Source organism: Heteronotia binoei, chromosome 15 (genome assembly GCF_032191835.1).
Source record: "Heteronotia binoei isolate CCM8104 ecotype False Entrance Well chromosome 15, APGP_CSIRO_Hbin_v1, whole genome shotgun sequence".
Lineage (NCBI taxonomy): Eukaryota > Metazoa > Chordata > Lepidosauria > Squamata > Gekkonidae > Heteronotia > Heteronotia binoei.
In genome coordinates this window covers 62,390,046-62,396,045 of record NC_083237.1, presented here as the reverse complement: position 1 = coordinate 62,396,045, position 6,000 = coordinate 62,390,046, and the positions used below count along the sequence as shown (strand labels likewise).

The window sequence follows — 6,000 nt, the reverse complement described above, 5'->3', positions numbered from 1 at the left end:
CCCACTCCTCCACTTGCACCTGCTAGCATGGCCTTGGGTCAGCCATAGTTGCTGTGAGAGCTCTCTCAGCCCCACCACCCTCACAGGGTGTCTGTTGTGGGGGAGGAAGGGAAAGGAGATTGTGAGCCGCTCTGAGACTCTTCGGAGTGGAGGGTGGGATATAAATCCAATATCTTCTTCTTCTTTTTCACAAAAGCCCAGCAGGAACTCATTTGAGTATTAGGCCACACCCCTTGACACCAAGCCAGCCATAACTGTGTTCCTTTGCGTTCCTGCTCAAAAAAAAAAAGAAGCCCTGGTCTCCAGCGTAGTTGAGACCTTGACTGATTTCACAGTAGGGCTTGTTCTGGGTCGAGAGCCCTTTTGCCCCCAGGGCTGTGAGTTGGCACGCTGCTTTTCCACAGCAAGGAGAAACCGCTTGTCAGAGGATCTCGCTTGCTGTGGAATAGCGGCGCCAACTTGCAGCTTTGGGGCAGCTTGCGCGAAAACGGAGAGAAGCCCTGGGAGGAAAAGGGCTCTGCACCCAGAACAAGCCGAGTGCGAAATTGGTCCTTATGTTTTCTCTGCATGTAGCCAGTACTTCACACAGATGAGTTTGTAAAATAAAAATTGTGGAACTGATGCTCCTTTAAGGAAACTTGCCCAGAAGCAAAGCTTGCATGTGGAGGTTTTATTCCTGTACTTTACCCCAGTTCTCCATATCTGTCTCCAAAGACTCGTGGCTACCTCTGTAAACTCAGATCTGGGGTTGCCAGCAACTTTTTTTTTTTTTGGGGGGGGGGGTGCTGTCTTGTCCCTTTCATAAAAACTGAATGGGCAGCATGAAATGGAGGCAAATAATAGCAGGCAGACCTCGTTTGGGGCAGGAGCTCACAGGAGCGGCACTCCAGAACCTCTAAATAAGGTGCTCTATCTTTCTTACTCCCCCCCCTCCAAAAAAAACCCCCAACCTTGCTTCTGGGCTCCATTGTTCAACCCCCCCGTGAAAAATTTTCTGAAAGATTTGACCAACTTTCTAATATTTTTCCACATGAAAAATGGGGAAATAACCAAAACATGTAAAGTGGACAGATCTTCAATATGTCACTGTGGCCACATAGAAAGTAATTTTGACAGTATGACAGGAGCATACTGACCTGAGTTGCTGTGAGCTAGCTAGCTCATTTTTTTAGCCTCTGGCTCACACATTTTTGTCTTAGCTCAGGAAAGATGACCCCAGAGCAAACTAATTTATGCAGTAAAAAGGTAAAGGTGCAAGCACCAGTCGTTTCCAACTTTGGGGTGACGTCACATCACGATGTTTTCATGGCAGACTTTTTATGGGGTGGTTTGCCATTGCCTTCCCCAGTCATCTACACTTCCCCCCCAGCAAGCTGGGGACTCATTTTACCGACCTCGGAATGATGGCAGGCTGAGTCAACCTTGAGCCAGTTTCCTGAACCCAGTTTCCACCGGGATCAAACTCAGGTTGTGAGCAGAGAGTTATGCAGTAGCTCACAACTTTAATGCCTGTAGCTCACAAAGCAGAGTTTTTGCTCACGAGACTTCACAACTTAGAGCTGGGGTGTCAAACTCATTAGTTATGAGGTCTGGATCTGACATAAATGAGACCTTGTTGGACCGGGCCATGTGTTTACCTCTTTAAGATTAGCTAGCAGAGAGATGAACTTTTAAACGTCACAGACAAACACAACTACATTTTTTTTAAAAGCCTAAAAATAAAACATTACCGCTTGTTGGTCTTAAAGGTGCTTTCATTGTATTTCCCCCATGGGTTCCAGGGAACTGGTCGAAGGAATCTCTGGCTCTTTCCCTCCCCAGATCCTCAATCAATGGAGAAAATTGAGGTTTTGCTCTGTAGCTCCTGTGTGATTGAGCAAGCCTTGCAAAGCAAGCTGTTATGCAGAAAGAAACAAGAGAGAGAGAGAAGGAGGCAGACAAGAGCCAGTTGCTCAGGGGCCTGATAGGAGCCCTCCAGGGGCTTGATTTGGCCCCTGGGCCGCCCGTTTGACACCCCTGGCTCAGAGGGAGTATTGGACGGGAGTAAGGTTTTACTATGAAATTATAATTCGAGAAGCATTTTAAGGTAGATGCTGAGCTGTTCTAATGAAGTACACCTTCTGGTGATGTCAGGGGTGTGTGGCATATGCAAATGAGTTATTTAAATGAGTTGCACTCGGGAGCTCCGGCACCTCTTTTTCTACAAAACGACCCCTGCGTGTGGGATCCCTTCAATCCCTTGTAAACATCCTCTAATAGGCATCTGCGTGAAGCTGATTTTTTTTTTTTTTTAAGTTGCAGAAATCTGAAAGGAGGCAATGTCCAAAGAAAGAATTGCTGAGCTCCAAGTGGGTTTGCCTGTTTCGTAGTCCACAAGCAGCATGCAGGATTGGAATTGGTTTGGAAAGCGGAGGGATGGAGGTCAGCGGTAATGAAGTCTTCTGGCGTTATCGATTGTATCAAGGAGAGGCGTTAAGCTCGAGCCTCTTTGCTCTGCGTCTTTCTGATAACAGCTTTCTTGCTGAGGGAGTAAAAAAGGTGCCAGAGAGAGAGAGAGAGAATTCGTCCACAGTGGGTTTTCCTGCTGGCTGTTGTCTCTGCTTGTAAAAAGGAGAAGTCTTGCAAAAGTGGAAAGAGCCCCAGAAAAGATCAGAGAAAGGGATGATTTCTATTATTTTTTGCTCTGGTGATTAACAGGAGAAGACACAAAACAACTGGAAGATAGCACAACCATTAATGAGCTTGATTTGCACAATTTTAAAAAGGTAAAAGTAGTCCCCTGTGCAAGCACCGGTAGTTTCTGACTCTGGGGTGACGTCACATCACGACATTTTCACGGCAGACATTTTATGGGGTAGTTTGCCATTACCTTCCCCAGTCATCTACACTTTCCCCCCAGCAAGCTGGGAAGGATGGAAGGCTTGAGTCAACCTCGAGCCAGCTACTTGAACCCAGCTTCCGCCAGGATTGAACTCAGGTTGTGAGCAGAGAGCTTGAACAGCAGTACTGCAGCTTGCCACTTTGCGCCACGGGGCGCATACATTGGCACAATTAGCAGACTGCAGAATATGGTGATTAGGTTGCCTGGATTTGCGGCCCCCGGAATATGGCAACCCTCCTTTGAAGGGGATGAAGTCCTTGAGGTGTGCTCCATTTCTGCTGGAATAGGGTTTGCTTCTCTTCCAACTGTTCTCAAGCATGGTGGTCTCCACGCTTTCTGGAGACACCATGGGTGGAGAGAAAGATGGGGGTGTGGGAGTAGAATTGCCTCATGTTCTCCCTTGGCCACCAGTGGAAGATGGGGGTAAGGTTGCCAGATCGAGGTCAGGAAACCCCTGGGAAGGACAGGAAACTCAGTGGGGTACAATGCCGTAGAGTCCACCCTCCAAAGCTTCTGTTTTCTCCAGGAGAACTGATCTCTGTAGTCTGGAGACAAGCTGTAATTCTAGGGGATCTTCAGGTCCCTCCTGGAGGCTGGCATCCCAAGGTGAGAGTGTTTTCATCAGTAAGCTTCCTCGTGTTTTAATCAGTAGGCTTCTTCAGGAGGTGGTGGGCTCTCCTTCCTTGGACGTTTTTAAACAGCGGTTAGATGGCCATCTGACAGCAATGAAGATCCTGTGAATTTAGGGGGAGGCATTTGTGAGTTTCCTGCATTGTGCAGGAGGTTGGACTAGATGACCCTGGAGATCCCTTCCAACTCTGATTCTATTGTTCGAGAGCCAGTTTGGTGTAGTGGTTAAGTGTGAGGACTTTGATCTGGGAGAACCGGGTTTGATTCCCCACTCCTCCACTTACAGCTGCTGGAATGGTCTTGGGTCAGCCATAGCTATCGCAAGAGTTGTCCTGGAAAGGGCAGCTTCTGGGTGATCTCTCTCAGCCCCACTTACCTCACAGGGTGTCTGTTGTGGGGGGAGAAGATATAGGAGATTGTAAGCCGCTCTGAGTCTCTGATTCAGAGAGAAGGATGGGGTATAAATCTGCTGTCTTCTTCTTCAGTCTTCTACAATTCTTCTCTGCTTAAATAACTGTATCTGCTTAAATGGGCTGTATCCACAGAAGTCTAGTATCCAGATCACGTGAAGTAATGGTATAACTTTACTCTGCTCTAGTAAGACCTCACCTGGAGTATTGTGTTCAGTTTTGGGCACCACATTTTAAGAAGGATATAGACAAGCTGGAACGGGTCCAGAGAAGGGTGACGAAGATGGTGAGGGGTCTGGAGACCAAGTCCTGTGAGGAAAGGTTGAAGGAGCTGGGCATGTTTAGCCTGGAGAGGAGGCAGCTGAGAGATGATACGATCACCATCTTCAAGTACTTCTCATATAGAGGATGGTGCAGAATTGTTTTCTGTGGCCCCAGAAGGTAGGACCAGAACCAACAGGTTGAAATTATATTAAAAGGGTTTCCAGCTCAACATTAGGAGGAACTTCCTGACCGTTAGAGCAGTTCCTCAGTGGAACAGGCTTCCCTGGGAGTTGGTGGGCTCTCCTTCTTTGGAGGTTTTTAAACAGAGGCTAGATGGCCATCTGACAGCAATGAAGATCCTGTGAATTTAGGGGGGGAGGCGTTCGTGAGTTTCCTGCATTGTGCAGGGGGTTGGACTAGATGACCCTGGAGGTGCCTTCCAACCCTATGGTTCTATGATTCTAAGAAATAATGTATGTGTTTGTTGTTGTTTAGACATTATTGATTCATCAATAAGATTTAAGGTATAGAACTGAACGTCGAAAAAATATGACATTTAAAAAGAAAAAAAGACATGTTTGCTTTTGAATAAATACATGACATTTCCTTTCTTTCTGCATGACCCAGCTTCTAGAAGGGTGTGTGTCTGAGTGCTCCACATTCTTAGGTGAGGGAGAGTGAAATTGTCATTCCTTTGCAGGCTGCCTTACAACCGACTAAGAGCTTCAGAGCTAGGGGTGCCAACCTCCTGGCGGCACCTGGAGATATCCCATTATTCCAATTGCTCTCCAGTTGACCAAGATCGGTTCCTCTGGAGGGAATGGCTGCATGGGACTGAGTTCTCTCCCCTCCCCAAACCTCCCCTGCCCAGTGCTCCCTTCAAATCTCCAGGTATTTCTGAACTCAAAGCTGGGTTTCTCTTTGGTCCTGATGGCTGCAAGGTGCGGTAGGATCCCTTTCTTTACGTACAGGTTTGTGAGAACAGACTTCTCTTTAACCGCCCTGTCAAGAAACTGAGAGACGCTTAAGTGTTTGTGTAATCAATGTCTATATGTGTTTGTAAGTTTTTCAGGATTTGCACTAGCATTGTGTCAAGGCAGTAGGCACTCAACCAATTAAGGTGGAAACTAATTTGTCACACCTGTGAAGTCAGCTCCCAGTGACACAGATTGTTTGGATCTAGCCTTGACGGGTTAACATCTAAGCCAAGGCTAGAGGACAGCTTCTAGATTAGATTGTGTCGGCGATTGGCTAACCGATCAGCTAGCCAAGATAAAATCAGGCTAGGTGCCCACAAAGGAAGGAGCTTCTACTTCTTCAAGGCAGAAGCTAGGAGTCTTCTTCAGGACATCAAGAGGAAGATACCAACACAACAAGGTTGATGGAGGACGGGACTTTGAAGACGTCTCTCTGATGTTGCGGGCCTGACAGCATAAGCGTCGGTGAGTAGAGCTTAGGTAATTAGCTAACTGACTACACAGTCCAGTGTAGGGAAGCAGGCAAATTGCCTCAGGGTTTTCTTTGGTGTTGCTCTGCGAACAGTATGTTTGTTTTACTTGGTTCTTATCCCATTTTGTGTTTCCCTGGCCCTCTTATCTTGTAAATAACGTTTATATTTTTTTCTATAAGTTTTGCCTTTTACTTGGTAGACTTGATAACACACTGACCAAAAGAACCGATGTGATTTTTTTTTAAGTTTTCCTAGTTTTATTTTATTTTTTCCCTTTCCTTTAGGGTGTGGTAAACATTCTAGGCCTGAATGTCGGTTATGACAAATCAGCAGCTAGGTATTCAGTAACAATAACAGCTGTGGTT

At 46.6% G+C, this 6,000-nt stretch overlaps 1 protein-coding gene across 1 annotated transcript in view; it reads left to right on the top strand.

Moving 5' to 3' along the window:
- Positions 1–5,486: 5,486 nt before the first annotated feature.
- ZNF385C (zinc finger protein 385C) overlaps positions 5,487–6,000 on the top strand; it is a 321,307-nt gene continuing 320,793 nt past the window's right edge. Inside the window, exon 1 of the mRNA XM_060256192.1 lies at positions 5,487–5,627. The gene's annotated coding sequence lies outside the window, so the exon portion shown is untranslated. The remainder of the gene's footprint in view (positions 5,628–6,000) is intronic.